General features: G+C 39.0%; 1 pseudogene; it reads right to left on the bottom strand.

The window, feature by feature from the left end:
• Positions 1–5573: 5573 nt before the first annotated feature.
• Positions 5574–5897, bottom strand: LOC103690683 (ATP synthase-coupling factor 6, mitochondrial pseudogene; annotated as a pseudogene).
• Between the last annotated feature and the right edge of the window lie 12654 nt (positions 5898–18551).

Here is an 18551-nt window from a genome sequence, read left to right as displayed (position 1 = left end):
AAATCTGCAAAGTTTCTGTAAGGCAAAGGACACTTTTGTCAGGACAAAATGGCAAAAAACAGACTGGGAAAAGATCTTTACCAATCCTACAACTGATAGAGGGCTTATATCAAAAATATGCAAAGAACCCAAGAAGTTAGACTGCAGGGAGACAAATAATCCTATTAAAAAAAGGCATTCAGAGCTAAACAAAGAATTCACAGCTGAGGAATGTTGAATGGCTGAGAAACAAATAAAGAAATGTTCAACATCTTTAGTCATAAGGGAAATGCAAATCAAAACAACCCTGAGATTCCAACTCACACCAGGTGACAGCACATTCTGGCATGGATGTGGAGAAAGAGGAGCACTCCTCCATTTTTGGTGGGATTGCAGACTGGTAAAACCATTGTGGAAATCAGACTGGAGATTCCTCAGAAATTGGACATTGAGACACCTGAGGACACAGCTATGCCTCTCTTGGCATATATCCAAAAAATGCTCCAACATATAACAGATGTACATGCTCCACTATGTTGATTGCAGCCTTATTTATAATAGCCAGAAGCTGGAAAGAAACCAGATGCCCTTCAACAGACGAATGGGTACAGAAAATATGGTACACTTACACAATGGAATATTACTCAGCTATCAAATCAATGCCTTTATGAAATTAATAGGCAAATTCTATGAACTGGAAAATATCATCCTGAGTGAGCTAATCCAATCACAGAAAAACACACATGGTATGCACTCATTGGTAAGGGGATATTAGCCCAAATGCTCGAATTACCCTAAATGCACAGAACACATGAAACTCAAGAAGGTTGACCAAAATGTGAATGCTTCATTCCTTGTTTTAAAGGGGAACAAGAATACCCTTGGCAGGGAATAGAGAGGCAAAGTTTAGAACAGAGGCAGAAGGAACACCCATTCAGATCCTGCCCACATGTGGCCCATAATTATACACCACCAAACTAGATAAAATGGATGAAGCAATGAAGTGCAGGGTGACAGGAACCAAATGTAGATCTCTCCTGAGAACACATTCAGAATACAGCAAATACATAGGCAAATGCCATCATTAAACCACTGAACTGAGAACAGGATCCCTGCTGAAGGAATCTTAGAAAAGAACTTGAAGGGGCTTGAGACCCCATATGAACATCAATGACAACCAACCAGTTTCCAGGGACTAAGCCACTACCCAAAGACTATACATGGACTGTCCCTGGGCTCCAACCTCATAAGTAGCAATGAATATCCTAGTAAGAGCACCAGTGGAAGGGGAAGCCCTTGGTTCTGCCAAGACTGAACACCCAGTGTAAGTTATTGTTAGGGGGAGGGTGGTAATGAGGGGAGGATGACGAGCGGAAAACCTATAGAGAAGGGGAGGGGGAGCGGTTAGGGGGATGTTGGCCCAGAAACTGGGAAATGAAATAACAATTGAAATGTAAATAAGAAATACCCAAGTTAATAAAGATGAAACTAAAAAAATGTGTAGCAGATATCTTGGGGCACCGAGGTGCTAGACCTGGCAGGGTAAAAGACACCAATACCTTTTTATTCTTTATATTTTTACAAGAAAAATGATGGACTGACATTCTCAACATATAAGAAAGCCCCAAGTAATTTTTTTATGAGAGTTGACTTGGTAACGGTGTCTGTTCACAGCAGTCAAACCCTAACATAGAAGTTGATGACAAGGACTGAGTTATTGCTATGATAGGCTGGTCCATGTTTTCATTTGGAGAAATTATGATTTTGGGACATTGGATTTATAAAGTTGTGGAATAAGTTAAGTTAAGCTTAATGGGTCATTCTAGTAGAAATATGGAAGACTTTGTTACTGAGATTGCTTTGGCTTGTGTAGATCATGCCTAGGAGTTCTCAGTGGAAAAGAATGTTAATATGTGGCCGAGAGAATGTTTTAGTGGTATTTTTGTCCTTTTCTGAGGAATATACCTGAGGCTTAAGAAATTTTACTGATTGCATTGCAAAAGAAAGTTTTGAAAGAGCCCCAGAAAGGCAAAGTATTTGCTCTCTGCTTTAGTATTTACTTATTTATTTATTTATTTATTTATTTATTTATTTATTTATTTATTCATTTATTCATTTATTTATTTATTTACTTACTTACTTGTTGATTTATTGATTTATATATTTAAATTTTTGGATTTTTAAAATTTACATTTCAAAAGTTATTTCCTTTCCTTGTTTCCCGTACATAACACCCCATCCCATCTGATCTTCCACTTCTCTGAGGGTGTTCCCCATCCCTAACCCAGCCATACCTCCCTGACATTCCTCTACACTAAGGTCCAGCCTTTAAAGGACAAAAGAATTCTTCTCCCATTAGTGCCCAATAAAGTCATCCTCTGCTGCATAAGCGGCTGGAGCTGTGGGTCTGTCCATGTGTATTCTTTGGGTAGTGCTTTAGTCCCTGGTAGCTCCCATTGCTTGCTATTGTTCTTATGTGATTGTAAGCCCCTTTAGCTCCTTCAGACCTTTCTCTAACTTATGCATTGGGAACACTATTTTCAGTTCAAAGGTTTGTTGCTAGAATTGCCTCTGTATTTGTCCTGCTCTGTCTCAGCCTCTACAGAAACAGCTGTATCATGCTGCTTTCAGCATGCACTTCTTGGCTTCATCAATATTGTCTATGTTTGGTATATATATATGTATATATATATATATATATATATATATATGCTGGATGCCCAGTTGGAACAGACACTAAATGGTCATTCCTTCAGTCTCTGCTCTAAATATTGTTTCCATATCTTCTCTTATGATTAATTTTATTCATTCATTTAACGACTGAAGCATCTGCACTTTGATCATCCTTCTTCCTGACCTTCATGTAGTCTATGGATTGTATCTTGGGTAATTAGAGCATTTGGGCTAATATCCACTTATCAGTGAATGCATACCATGTGTGTTTTTCTGTGATTCAGTTACCTCATTCCTGATGACATTTCTAGTTCCACCCATTTGCATGTAAATTTCATGAAGTCATTGTTTTTGATACCTGTATAGTACACCATTGTGTAGAAGTATCACATTTTCTGTATCCATTCCTCTGTTGAGAGGCATCTGGGTATTTTCCAGCTTCTGACTATTATAAATAGATCTGCTATGAACATATTTGAGCATGTGTCCTTGTTAAAGTTGAAGCATCATTTGGGTATATGCACAAAAGTGGTATAGGTGGGTCATTTGGCAGTACTGTATCCAATTTTTGAGGACTCTCCAGAGCGACTTCCAGAGTGGTTTTACTAGCTTGAAATCCCACCAACAATTAAGGAGTGTTCTTCTTTCTCCACATCCTCACCAGCATCTGTTTATATATGAGCTTTTGATCTTAGCCATTCCGTCTGGTGTAAGGTCAAATCTAATGGTTGTTTTCATTTGCATTTTCCTAATGACTAAGAATGTTGAATAGTTGTTTAGGTACTTCTCAGTCATTCAATGTTCTTCAGATGAGTATTCCTTCTTTAGCTCTGTACCACATTTTTTCATTTTTTATATAGGGTTATTTGACCTCTGGAATCTAACTTCTTGAGTTCTTTATATATTTTGGATATGAGACCTCTATCAGATGTAGGATATGTAAAGATCTTTTCCCATCAATTGGGTGTAATTTTGTCCTATTGACAGAAGCTTTACAATTTTTTAAAGTCCCAATTGTCCATTCTTGAAGAGCATAAACCTTTGGTGTTTTGTTCAGGAAATTTTTCAGAGTGCCCACGTATTCGAGGCTCTTCCCCACATTTTCTTCTATTAGTTTGAGTGTATCTGGTTTTATATGCAGGTCCTAGATCCCCTTGTATTTAAGCCTTTTACATAGCCATAAGAATAGAATGATTTACATTTTTCTACATGCTGACCTCCAATTGAACCAGCAAAAATTGTTAAAATGCTATCTTTTTTTCCCCACTGGATGGTTTTAATTCACTGTCAAATTTTGAGTGACCATAGGGGTGGGTTCATTTCTGGGTCTTTAATTCTATTCTATTGATCTATTCCTTTTCTGTTTACCAGGACCATACAGTTTTTATCACTTTTGCTCTGTTATACAGGTTGAGGTCCAAGACGGTGATTCCTCCACAAGTTCTTTTATTGTTGAGGATAGTTTTCGATATCCAGATGAATTTGCAAATTTCTCTTTCTAACTCTATGAATAATAGAGTTGGAATTTTGATGGGGATTGCATGGAATCTCTAGATTGCTTTTGGCATGATGGCCATTTTTATTATATTTATCCTGCCAATCCATAACCACAGTAGATCCTTCCATCTTCTGAGATCTTCTTTAATTTCTTTCTTCAGAGACTTGAAGTTCTTGTCACACAGATCTTACCCTTGATTCGTTAGAGTTACACCAAGGTATTTTGTATTATTTATGACTATTATGAATGGTGTCATTTCCCTAGTTTCTTTCGCTGACTGTTTATCCTTTGAGAAGGCTACTGATTTGTTTGACTTAATTTTCTACCCAGTCACTTTGCTGAAGTTGTTTATCAGGCTTACTATTTCTCTGGTGGAATCATTGGGGTCAATTAAATATACTATCATATCATCTCCTAATGGTTATATATTGACTTCCTCCTTTCCAATTTGTGTCAGTTTGACCTCAATTTGCTGTCTGATTGCTCTGACTAGGACTTTGAGTACTATATTGAATAAGTAGGGAGAGAGTGTGCAGTCTTGTCTATTCCCTGATTATAGTGGGATTGCTTCAAGTTTCTCTCCATTTACCTTGATATTAGCTACTGTTTTGCTGTATATTGCTTTTACTATGTTTTGATATGGATGTTGAATTCCTAATCTTTCCAGGACTTTTATCATGAAGTGTTGTTGAATCTTGTCAAATGCTTTCTCAGAATCTAATGAAATAATTATCTTTCTTTTTTCCTTTGATTTCATTTACATAGTGGATTATGTTTATGGATTTCTGTATATTAAACCATTCCTGCATCCCTGGGATGAAGCCAGCTTGATCATGATGGATGATTGTTTTGAATTGTTTTTGGGTTTGGTATGCAAGAATTTTATTGTGTATTTTTGCATCGATATTCATAGCGGAAATTGGTTTGCAATCCTTGCTCTTTGTTGGGTCTTTGGGTGTTTTAGTTATAAGCATAATTGTGGCTTCAGAAAATAAATTGTGTAGTGTTTCTTTTATTTCTTCTATTCTGTAGTATAGTTTGGACGGTATTGGTATGAGGTCTTCTATGGAGTTATGATAGAATGCTGCACTGAACCCATTTTATCCTGGGTATTTTTCAGTTGAGAGACTTTTAGTAACTTCTTTTATTTCTTTAGAAGTTATGGGAATGTTTAGATGGTTTATTTGATCCTGATTTAATTTGATATCAGGTATCTGTCTAGAATATTTTCCACTTGATCAAGATTTTCCAGTTTTGTTGATTATTGGCTTTTGTAGTAGGATCTGATGATCTTGTAAATTTTCTCACATTCTGTTGTTATGTCTCCCTTTTCAATTTTTAACTGTAAAGTGAATATTTATTTGAATACTTTAGGTTAGTTTTACTACTAATTTATTAGAAATTGCCACATGGTATATGTTCCTCAAGACTGGGGTTTGTCAATGACTTCAAATTTAGGATCCTCAAAGTTGAAGGTAGGAAACTTACCCATCTCTCCTTTACCAACATTTGTTTAAGGTTAAAAAGCTCTCTGTCCAGATATTGGTGATACTCTGGGCCAGTATCAACAGGTCCTCCAGATGTCTGTTGCTTTGTTTTGACCTCTTTAATCTTGTCCACGAATTTTCTGTACAGGATCAAGTTCCTTATTAAACACCACAGCTGTAACACCAATGTTCCTCCTCAGTTGTACAGAGACTGCTGACCAAAGGACAGAGGAGAGCCTGAAGATCCTCGAAATGATCATGGTTTAGTCTGTGGTACTTGCACTGAGTCCCAATTTGTCAGAGTCACCACCGCCACTACTGTTCAATTCCTCCCTTTCATTTTGTAAATTTGAATACCTTCTCTGTGCCCTCTGGTTAGTCTGGTTAAGGGTTAATCTGTCAGGTTGATTTTCACAAACAACCAGCTCCTAGTTTTGTTGTTAATTTGTTTAGTTCTTTTTTGTTTTTACTTGGTTGATTTCAGCCCTGAGATTAATTATTTCCTAAATCGGTGTACTTGATTCTTTTTTTTTTCTAGAGCTTTTATGGGTGCTGTCAAGTTGTTAATGTATGCTCTCTCTAGTTTTTTTTTGGAAGCACTCAGAGGTATTAGTTTTCCTCTTAGCATTACTTTCACTGTATCCCATAAGTTTGGGAATCTTGTACCTACATTTTCATTATATTCTAAAAAGTTCTTAATTTCCTTTCTCTTTTTTTATTTCTTCCTTGACAAAGTTATCATTGTGCAGAACATTGTTTAACTTCCATGTGTATGTGGGCTTTCTGTGGTTATTGTTGTTATTGAAGAGACAGCCTTTGTCTGTAGTAAGATGATATGATACATGGGATCATTTCCGTCTTCTTGTGTTTGTTTATGCCTGTTTTGTGACTGATTTTATGGTCAATTATGGAGAAGGTACCATGAGGTGCTGAGAAGAAGCTATATTCTTTTGTTTTAGGACGAAGTGTGCTAAAAATATATGTTAAATCCATTTGGTGCAAAATTTGTTAGTTTCTCCATGTCTCTCTGTACTTTCTGCTTCCATGATCTGTCCATTGATGGGAGAAGGGGTGTTGAAATCTCCTACTATTATTGTGTGGTGTGCAATGTGTGCTTTGTGCTTTAGTAAGGTTCATTTTATAAATGTAGGTGTCCTTGCATTTGGAACAGAAGGATTCAGATTTGAGAGTACTTCTCAGTAGATTTTTCCTTTGATGAATATGAAATTCTTCCTCTTCTTTTTGAAAACTTTTAATGGAAAGTCAATTTTGTTTGATATTAGAATGGCTACCCCAACTTGTTTCTTAGGACCATTTGCTGAGAAAATTGTTTTCTAGTCTTTTACTCAGGGGTAGTGGCTGTCTTTGTCACTGAAGTGTTTTCCTTATGCAGCAAAATGCTGGGTCCTCTTTAAGTATCTAGTCTGTTAGTCTATTTCTCTCTATTGGGAAATTGAGTCTATTGATGTTAATAGCTAGTAAGGAAAAGTGGTTGTTGTTTCCTGTTATTTTTGTTGTTTGAGGTGTAACTATGTTTGTGTCTCACTTCCTTTGGGCTTGATGCAAGAAAATAAATTTCTTTCTTTTCCCCGGTTGAAATTTCTCTCCTTCGGTTAGAGCTTTCTCTCTATGATTTTTTGTAGGGCTGAATTTCTGGAAAGTTATTGTGTAACCTTGTTTTTTTTTGGTATATCTTGGTTTCTCCATGAATGTTAATTGAGAGGTTTGCTGGATACTGTAGCCTGGGCTGGCATTTGAGTTGTCTTAGAGTCTATATGACTTCTGCCCAGGATCAGTCTCTGGTGAGAAGTCGGATTAATTATGATAAGTCTGCCTATATATGTAACTTTTTTCCTTTACTGCTTTTAATCTTCTTTGTTTTGTGCATTTGGTGTTTTGACTATTATGTGACAGGAGGAATTTCTTTTATGGTCCAATCTATTTGGAATTCTGTAGGCTTCTTTTACATTTGTGGCCTATCTCTTTCTTTAAGTTAGGGAATTTCCCATCTATAATTTTGTTGAAGATATTTATCAGCCTTTTAATTTGGTAGTATTCACTCTCTTTTATACTTCTTATTCTTAGGTTTGATCTTCACATTGTGTCCTTGATTTTCTGGATGATTTTAGTTAGGAGCTTTTTGCATCTTACTGTTTCTCTGGCAGTTGTGTCCATGTTTTCTATGGTATCTTCTGCCCTCAGAATCTCTCTTCTATCTCTTATATTATGTGTGATTCTTGCATCTATGACTCCTTATCTCTTTCTTAGGATTTCTATTTCCAGGGTTCTCTTCCTTTGTATTTGTTTATTGTTTATATATCTGTTTTTAAATCTTGGGTTCTTTTGATTAATTCCTTTACCTGTTAGGTTGTCTTTTCCTGTAATTCTTTAAGGGATGTTTGTGTTTCCTCTTTAAGGGCATCTACTTGTTTACCTCTGTTTTCCTTTATTTCTTTAAGGGAGTTTTTTATGTCCTTCTTAAAGTCCTCTATCATCATTATGAGGTGTGATGTTAAATCATAAACTTGTTTTTCCGTGTTTTTGGATATTTAGTATTTGCTTTGGAGGGAGAACTGAGCTCTAGTGGTATGAAATAGTCTTGGTTTCTTTTCTTAGCTTCCTACACTTGCCTCTCACCACCAGGTTGTCTCTGGTGTTAGCCTGTGTTGTTCTCTCTGTTAGCGTCTTGATCTTCTCATAAGCCTGCGTGTCAGCACTCCTGTAGACCTGTTTATTAATAGCCTGATCTGTGTTCAGAGAGCTGTGTGACCGCTCAGTTCTGGATGCAGGCAAAAAGTAGAAGAGTCCTGTCCCAGACTTCTCCTTCATTTGTGTGTCTTGAGGACTGTAAGGGAGTCACTCAGAGAAGAAGAGTTTGTCTTACCTCTGCTCTCAGGTGTATCAGCCTCTGGTTTCATCCTGTGAAGAGCATTTTAGTGAAAAATAGCAATTTGAAAAAGGAAAAAATATATAATATGTTTGGTTCAAGTGAAATTGACTTGACTCCTATATTCAATGAGATAAATGAGTGATAATTTTTGGGCCAGACCTCACTCAGCTAAACTTAGTTCCAAGCATGATGGCACTCACCTTTAATACCAGGAGACTGAGGCAAGCAGATCTCTTGATTCCTAGGCCTGCCTTCTTTACACCATGTTCCAAGTAGAGAAACACTGAAATTCTGGCCTGTGGTACCCCAGCATTCAGGAGAGAGAGACATGCAGATCTCTGAGATCAAGGTTAAACATAGAGCAAGTTCTAGGATAGCAAATTTTAGGAAGTGAAGTAAATGAAAAACATAAAGCTGCTAATAATGCAGTAAGAAAAGATGGTCATGTTCTAGTTGCAGAAAGCATCATAATTCTATAGATTCAGCCATGTGGATCTGGATTTAGAGTCAACAATATAAGGGATTCATGTGACAATTGATGTCAGCTTGAACTAAGAAATTAACTGTGATTAGGAAGAAATCATCATCCCTGTGGGAAAATCTGGAAAGTATTTTCTGAGATCACAATGAAGCTGTGCTCCAGAGACAGCCAAGCTTTTACCTCATGATGACAGTGGAGTTGGTAATTTATAAGATTCATCCTGGTGGTGGTGGTTTGGAGGTATAAAGAGAAAATGGAGAGTAGCTGAGACTTGAAACTGTGAGATTCCAGGGAGTATCATTGGTAAAGATGCAGTCTCAGTTTCAGTTGATGGCCAAAAACTGAAGGGAACATGCAAATGAGTTAAAGAAGTTTTCCATGAAGAAAGCCTGTGAGAGGTTATTGATAAATTATAGTTGCTGTGGAAAACTACAGTGGATTGGAGATGCCAGTACCATGAGATGATCAACAGCAACAACAGCAGCACAGTGAAGTCAATCAGAGGATAGATATGTGCATCACAGGCTTTACAACTTGAAGCTGTAACATTTAATGTGCCTTGGAGACCCCATAATATTTGAGAAGGGAAGCAATGGTATATCTGCTGAGGAAAGCTGCTAACCAGGAATGGAAGCTCACAAAAGGAATTGTTGTGCAGTCAACAAAAATGTCAAAAGATCTAATTTTGAACAGTGTTTTGACATCAGACATGGGGATGCAGAGTTTAGAGTTTATCCAGAGAGGCTTTTTCCAAGTATTTATTCACTATGAGATTATTTGATGTACATAGCATACATCATCTAATTTTTGATTTTTACTTTAAAGGCAATTAAACTTATGTAATTGAATGAATCTCAGAAAAGAGTTTAATCTTTTGACTTTTTTTTTCTTTTTCTTTTTTTTTATTAACTTGAGTATTTCTTATATACATTTCGAGTGTTATTCCCTTTCCCGGTTTCCGGGCAAACATCCCCCTCCCCCCTCCCCTTCCTTATGGGTGTTCCCCTCCCAACCCTCCCCCCATTGCCGCCCTCCCCCCATAGACTAGTTCACTGGGGTTCAGTCTTAGCAGGACCCAGGGCTTCCCCTTCCCCTTCCCCAGGTGCTCTTACTAGGATATTCATTGCTACCTATGGGGTCAGAGTCCAGGGTCAGTCCATGTATAGTCTTTAGGTAGTGGCTTAGTCCCTGGAAGCTCTGGTTGCTTGGCATTGTTGTACTTTTGGGGTCTCGAGCCCCTTCAAGCTCTTCCAGTTCTTTCTCTGATTCCTTCAATAGGGGACCTATTCTCAGTTCAGTGGTTTGCTGCTGGCATTCGCCTCTGTATTTGCTGTATTCTGGCTGTGTCTCTCAGGAGCTATCTACATCCGGCTCCTGTCGGTCTGCACTTCTTTGCTTCATCCATCTTGTCTAATTGGGTGGCTGTATATGTATGGGCCACATGTGGGGCAGGCTCTAAATGGGTGTTCCTTAAGTCTCTGTTTTAATCTTTGCCTCTCCCTTCCCTGCCAAGGGTATTCTTTTTCCTCATTTAAAGAAGGAGTGAAGCATTCACATTTTGATCATCCGTCTTGAGTTTCGCTTGTTCTAGGGATCAAGGGTAATTCAAGCATTTGGGCTAATAGCCACTTATCAATGAGTGCATACCATGTATGTCTTTCTGTGATTGGGTTAGCTCACTCAGGATGATATTTTCCAGTTCCAACCATTTGCCTACGAATTTCATAAACTCGTTGTTTTTGATAGCTGAGTAATATTCCATTGTGTAGATGTACCACATTTTCTGTATCCATTCCTCTGTTGAAGGGCATCTGGGTTCTTTCCATTTTCTGGTTATTATAAATAAGGCTGCGATGAACATAGTGGAGCACGTGTCTCTTTTATATGTTGAGGCATCTTTTGGGTATATGCCCAAGAGAGGTATAGCTGGATCCTCAGGCAGTTCAATGTCCAATTTTCTGAGGAACCTCCAGACTGATTTCCAAAATGGTTTTACCAGTCTGCAATCCCACCAACAATGGAGGAGTGTTCCTCTTTCTCCACATCCTCGCCAGCATCTGCTGTCACCTGAGTTTTTGATCTTAGCCAATCGCACTGGTGTGAGGTGAAATCTCAGGGTTGTTTTGATTTGCATTTCCCTTATGACTAAAGATGTTGAACATTTCTTTAGGTGTTTCTCAGCCATTCGGCATTCCTCAGCTATGAATTCTTTGTTTAGCTCTGAACCCCATTTTTTAATAAGGTTATTTGTTTCCCTGCGGTCTAACTTCTTGAGTTCTTTGTATATTTTGGATATAAGGCCTCTATCTGTTGTAGGATTGGTAAAGATCTTTTCCCAATCTGTTGGTTGCCGTTTTGTCCTAACCACAGTGTCCTTTGCCTTACAGAAGCTTTGCAGTTTTATGAGATCCCATTTGTCGATTCTTGATCTTAGAGCATAAGCCATTGGTGTTTTGTTCAGGAAATTTTTTCCAGTGCCCATGTGTTCCAGATGCTTCCCTAGTTTTTCTTCTATTAGTTTGAGTGTATCTGGTTTGGTGTGGAGGTCCTTGATCCACTTGCACTTAAGCTTTGTACAGGGTGATAAGCATGGATCGATCTGCATTCTTCTACATGTTGACTTCCAGTTGAACCAGCACCATTTGCTGAAAATGCTATCTTTTTTCCATTGGATGGTTTTGGCTCCTTTGTCAAAAATCAAGTGACCATAGGTGTGTGGGTTCATTTCTGGGTCGTCAATTCTATTCCATTGGTCTATCTGTCTGTCCCTGTACCAATACCATGCAGTTTTTATCACTATTGCTCTGTAATACTGATTGAGTTCAGGGATAGTGATTCCCCCTGAAGTCCTTTTATTGTTGAGGATAGCTTTAGCTATCCTGGGTTTTTTGTTATTCCAGATGAATTTGCAAATTGTTCTGTCTAACTCTTTGAAGAATTGGATTGGTATTTTGATGGGGATTGCATTGAATCTGTAGACTGCTTTTGGTAAAATGGCCATTTTTACTATATTAATCCTGCCAATCCATGAGCATGGGAGATCTTTCCATCTTCTGAGGTCTTCTTCAATTTCTTCCCTCAGTGTCTTGAAGTTCTTATTGTACAGATCTTTTACTTGCTTGGTTAAAGTCACACCGAGGTACTTTATATTATTTGGGTCTATTATGAAGGGTGTCGTTTCCCTAATTTCTTTCTCGGCTTTTTTCTCTTTTGTATAGAGGAAGGCAACTGATTTATTTGAGTTAATTTTATACCCAGCCATTTGCTGAAGTTGTTTATCAGCTTTAGTAGTTCTCTGGTGGAACTTTTGGGATCACTTAAATATACTATCATGTCATCTGCAAATAGTGATATTTTGACCTCTTCTTTTCCGATCTGTATCCCTTTGATCTCCTTTTGTTGTCTGATTGCTCTGGCTAGAACTTCAAGAACTATATTGAATAAGTAGGGAGAGAGTGGGCAGCCTTGTCTAGTCCCTGATTTTAGTGGGATTGCTTCAAGTTTCTCTCCATTTAGTTTAATGTTAGCAACTGGTTTGCTGTATATGGCTTTTACTATGTTTAGGTATGGGCCTTGAATTCCTATTCTTTCCAGGACTTTTATCATGAAGGGGTGTTGAATTTTGTCAAATGCTTTCTCAGCATCTAATGAAATGATCATGTGGTTCTGTTCTTTCAGTTTGTTTATATAATGGATCACGTTGATGGTTTTCCGTATATTAAACCATCCCTGCATGCCTGGGATGAAGCCTACTTGATCATGGTGGATGATTGTTTTGATGTGCTCTTGAATTCGGTTTGCCAGAATTTTATTGAGTATTTTTGCGTCGATATTCATAAGGGAAATTGGTCTGAAGTTCTCTTTCATTGTTGTATCTTTGTGTGGTTTAGGTATAAGAGTAATTGTGGCTTCATAGAAGGAATTCGGTAGGGCTCCATCTGTTTCAATTTTGTGGAATAGTTTGGATAATATTGGTATGAGGTCTTCTATGAAGGTTTGATAGAATTCTGCACTAAACCCGTCTGGACCTGGGCTCTTTTTGGTTGGGAGACCTTTAATGACTGCTTCTATTTCCTTAGGAGTTATGGGGTTGTTTAACTGGTTTATCTGTTCCTGATTTAACTTCGATACCTGGTATCTGTCTAGGAAATTGTCCATTTCCTGAAGATTTTCAAATTTTGTTGAATATAGGTTTTTATAGTAAGATCTGATGATTTTTTGAATTTCCTCTGAATCTGTAGTTATGTCTCCCTTTTCATTTCTGATTTTGTTAATTTGGACGCACTCTCTGTGTCCTCTCGTTAGTCTGGCTAAGGGTTTATCTATCTTGTTGATTTTCTCAAAGAACCAACTTTTGGTTCTGTTGATTCTTTCTATGGTCCTTTTTGTTTCTACTTGGTTGATTTCAGCTCTGAGTTTGATTATTTCCTGCCTTCTACTCCTCCTGGGTGTATTTGCTTCTTTTTGTTCTAGAGCTTTTAGGTGTGCTGTCAAGCTGCTGACATATGCTCTTTCCTGTTTCTTTCTGCAGGCACTCAGCGATATGAGTTTTCCTCTTAGCACAGCTTTCATTGTGTCCCATAAGTTTGGGTATGTTGTATCTTCATTTTCATTAAATTCTAAAAAGTTTTTAATTTCTTTCTTTATTTCTTCCTTGACCAGGTTATCATTGAGTAGAGCATTGTTCAATTTCCACGTATATGTGGGCATTCTTCCCTTATTGTTATTGAAGACCAGTTTTAGGCCATGGTGGTCCGATAGCATGCATGGGATTATTTCTATCTTTCTGTACATGTTGAGGCCTGTTTTTTGACCAATTATATGGTCAATTTTGGAGAAAGTGCCATGAGGAGCTGAGAAGAAGGTATATCCTTTTGCTTTAGGATAGAATGTTCTATAAATATCTGTTAATTCCATTTGGCTCATGACTTCTCTTAGTCTGTCGATATCACTGTTTAATTTCTGTTTCCGTGATCTGTCCATTGATGAGAGTGGGGTGTTGAAATCTCCCACTATTATTGTGTGAGGTGCAATGTGTGTTTTGAGCTTTAGTAAGGTTTCTTTTACATATGTAGGTGCCCTTGTATTTCGGGCATAGATATTTAGGATTGAGAGTTCATCTTGGTGGATTTTTCCTTTGATGAATATGAAGTGTCCTTCCTTATCTCTTTTGATGACTTTTAGTTGGAAATTGATTTTATTTGATATTAGAATGGCTACTCCAGCTTGCTTCTTCTGACCATTTGCTTGGAAAGTTGTTTTCCAGCCTTTCACTCTGAGGTAGTGTCTGTCTTTGTCTCTGAGGTGTGTTTCCTGTAGGCAGCAGAATGCAGGGTCCTCGTTGCGTATCCAGTTTGTTAATCTATGTCTTTTTATTGGGGAGTTGAGGCCATTGATATTGAGAGATATTAAGGAATAGTGATTATTGTTTCCCTTTATATTCATATTTGGATGTGAGGTTATGTTTGTGTGCTTTCATTCTCTTTGTTTTGTTGCCAAGACGATTAGTTTCTTGCTTCTTCTAGGGTATAGCTTGCCTCCTTATGTTGGGCTTTACCATTTATTATCCTTTGTAATGCTGGATTTGTAGAAAGATATTGTGTAAATTTGGTTTTGTCATGGAATATCTTGGTTTCTCCATCAATGTTAATTGAGAGTTTTGCTGGATACAGTAACCTGGGCTGGCATTTGTGTTCTCTTAGGGTCTGTATGACATCAGTCCAGGATCTTCTGGCCTTCATAGTTTCTGGCGAGAAGTCTGGTGTGATTCTGATAGGTCTCCCTTTATATGTTACTTGACCTTTTTCCCTTACTGCTTTTAATATTCTTTCTTTATTTTGTGCGTTTGGTGTTTTGACAATTATGTGACGGGAGGTGTTTCTTTTCTGGTCCAATCTATTTGGAGTTCTGTAGGCTTCTTGTATGTCTATGGGTATCTCTTTTTTTAGGTTAGGGAAGTTTTCGTCTATGATTTTGTTGAAGATATTTACTGGTCCTTTGAGCTGGGAGTCTTCACTCTCTTCTATACCTATTATCCTTAGGTTTGATCTTCTCATTGAGTCCTGGATTTCCTGTATGTTGGACCAGTAGCTTTTTCCGCTTTACATTATCTTTGACGGTTGAGTCAATGATTTCTATTGAATCTTCTGCTCCTGAGATTCTCTCTTCCATCTCTTGTATTCTGTTGGTGAAGCTTGTATCTACAGCTCCTTGTCTCTTCTTTTGGTTTTCTATATCCAGGGTTGTTTCCATGTGTTCTTTCTTGATTGCTTCTATTTCCATTTTTAATTCCTTCAACTGTTTGATTGTGTTTTCCTGGAATTCCTTCAGGGATTTTTGCGATTCCTCTCTGTAGGCTTCTACTTGTTTATTAATGTTTTCCTGTGTTTCCCTAAGTGTGTTCATGTCTTTCTTGAAGTCCTCCAGCATCATGATCAAATATGATTTTGAAACTAGATCTTGCTTTTCTGGTGTGTTTGAATATTCCATGTTTGTTTTGGTGGGAGAATTGGGCTCCGATGATGGCATGTAGTCTTGGTTTCTGTTGCTTGGGTTCCTGCGCTTGCCTCTCGCCATCAGATTATCTCTAGTGTTACTTTGTTCTGCTATTTCTGACAGTGGCTAGACTGTCCTATAAGCCTGTGTGTCAGGAGTGCTGTAGACCTGTTTTCCTCTCTTTCAGTCAGTTATGGGGACAGAGTGTTCTTCTTTCGGGCGTGTAGTTTTTCCTCTCTACAGGTCTTCAGCTGTTCCTGTGGGCCTGTGTCTTGAGTTCACCAGGCAGCTTTCTTGCAGCAGAAAATTTGGTCTTACCTGTGGTCCCGAGGCTTAGGTTCGCTCGTGGGGTGCTGCCCAGGGGCTCTCTGCAGCGGCAGCAACCAGGAAGACCTGTGCCGCCCCTTCCGGGAGCTTCAGTGCACCAGGGTTCCAGATGGTCTTTGGCTTTTTCCTCTGGCGTCGGAGATGTGTGTGCAGGGAGCAGTCTCTTCTGGTTTCCCAGGCTTGTCTGCCTCTCTGAAGGTTTAGCTCTCCCTCCCACGGGATTTGGGTGCAGAGAACTGTTTATCCGGTCTGTTTCTTTCCGGTTCCGGTGGTGTCTCAGGCAGGTGTCCTGCTGCTCCTGGGCCCTCCTCCACGGGAGCCCAGAGGCCTTATAGAGTTTCCTCTTGGGCCAGGGATGTGGGCAGGGGTGAGCAGTGTTGTTGGTCTCTTCCGCTCTGCAGCCTCAGGAGTGCCCACCTGACCAGGCGGTTGGGTCTCTCTCTCACCAGGTCTGGGAGCAGAGAGCTGCTGCGGGCCGGGATCCGCGGGTGTGGGACTTCCAGTAAACACAGAACGTGCCCGGTCCTAGAGAAATTCTGCTTCCGTGTGTCTCAAGCTCACCAGGCAGCTTTCTTGCAGCAGAAAATTTGGTCTTACCTGTGGTCCCGAGGCTCAGGTTCGCTCGTGGGGTGCTGCCCAGGGGCTCTCTGCAGCGGCAGCAACCAGGAAGACCTGTGCCGCCCCTTCCGGGAGCTTCAGTGCACCAGGGTTCCAGATGGTCTTTGGCTTTTTCCTCTGGCATCTGAGATGTGTGTGCAGGGAGCAGTCTCTTCTGGTTTCCCAGGCTTGTCTGCCTCTCTGAAGGTTTAGCTCTCCCTCCCACCGATCTTTTGACTTTTAATATTGATGAGACTGATAAATACTCTGGAGACTCTTGTAGTTAGACTAAATATAATTTACATTATGCTATGTTTAGGTTTGACCTCCATATACTCATATATTTAAAGAAGCCTATGTGGACTAGGGCAAAAAATGTGTTTGTTTGGCCCAGAAAGTGGCAGTCTTTGGAGTTGTGACCCTGTTGGAGGAAGTGTGTCATTGTTGGCTTGGGTTTGAGAGCTTCATCTTAGCTGCCTGAGGATGACAGTCTTGTTCTTTTTGGCTATAGAACAAGATGTTGCACTTTTTTCTTCTCTTGTGCCATGCCTACCTGGGCATTCCTATTCTCCTGTCTTAATGATAATGGACTGATCCTCTGAATCTGTAAGCTGGCACCCTTAAAAGATGTCCCAACAAAAGTTACCTTAGTCATGTTGTTTGCTCTCAGAAGTAAAATCCTAAGACAGCCCACAGGCTTGAATACTTGTTTCTGAGTTGGTTGACCTATTCTGGAAGGTTGTGAAATCTGTAGTAGATCTTGTATTGAGAGAGGGGTTATAATTTATATTAATTATGGTACTTTAAGGTCACAGAACTTGCAGAATGAACCTTTCTCTCCATGTAAAGCTAATGTATTGGAATGGCTTATAATCTAGAGTCCAACTAATCCCACAATGGCTACAAAAAGTACAATAATGTAATAATTTCTTAGTTGCACAAAGTTGGTTGTTTCAGGTGGTCTTAAGTAATGGCGCCAAAGTGGCCACAGTACCGAGTAGGCCTGGTTAATTTTAAGAAAAGGCAGAGACTCTGATCATTTCTGCTAAGAGAATGCCAATCCTTTACTGAGCTTCACAGTACATATACCCCAAATTCACAGGGTGGAAAATCTCAGGAAGCACAATGGAAAAATGAGTTTACATTCTCAGCAGGAAAACAGAAACTGAAACAAAGTACTGACATCAATGACGTTACAGCCCAGGTGTTACAGTCCAGGCCCAAACAGAAAGTTCAGGATGTTCCTTTCTAAAGAGAAAGGGCTTTCAAATGCATCAGAAAGGCTCAGCAGTGGGTAAACACTGAGGGTCCCCAAGAGGGTCCAACACTTCAGTATATGATGGAATCCAGGAAAATTGGGATCCAGTGTCAGTGAAGAAATCAATGAACTTACAAGGTGGAGGACACAGGCAAATAACAAAACCTTCATTCTTCGATCTCCTTATATAGCCTTCCATCAATAGTTATGTCCTAGACTGAAAGATAATCTTTCTACTTCAAGATTTGAATCAAAATCCTGTAGTCTTTCCACCTCAAATGTCTAGACTAGAAGCAGATTCAACCACTTGAAACCAAGCAGAAAATTTCTCACAGATGTACCTTCCATTACCGGATTATAGTTTAGTTCATGTATAGTCAAGTTGACAATCATGAATAGCCATCAAAGAGCTGATGCACACTGTGTTCTGACTTAGTTTCTTGACTGTTGATGCAATATGACAAGTTGATCTCTTTCCAGCTTCTGTGATGGGATGATCCCCTTGGATTTCTAGAAAGGATAAGCACTTCTTCCTCAAAATTGTCTATTCCAAGTATTTGTTCACAGCAATAAAATGAACAGCTGGTTCACTTGGATAGTTGACAATACTGCAGGTTTGATGCTAACATTGTATGCATTGGAAAGATAAAAGAGACAATTAGAAGGGAGGGGATAAGTTCAGGATATTTATCAATCCATGAAATAGGCAGACAGTCATGGGGCACTCTGCCCCTGCCTCTTGTACAGAGTTCACCATGAGACAAAAAGGAACAGCTGGGTCCTTCCACATCACAGGATGACAGATTTGGCTTCTCAGATCTGCCTTTTACAGTGAAAACATCTTATCCTATCCAGTGCTCAAAGGA

The sequence above is a fragment of the Rattus norvegicus genome, chromosome 10 (genome assembly GCF_036323735.1).
Source record: "Rattus norvegicus strain BN/NHsdMcwi chromosome 10, GRCr8, whole genome shotgun sequence".
In the NCBI taxonomy this organism is placed as follows: domain Eukaryota; kingdom Metazoa; phylum Chordata; class Mammalia; order Rodentia; family Muridae; genus Rattus; species Rattus norvegicus.
This window is presented reverse-complemented; position numbering and strand designations above follow the sequence as displayed.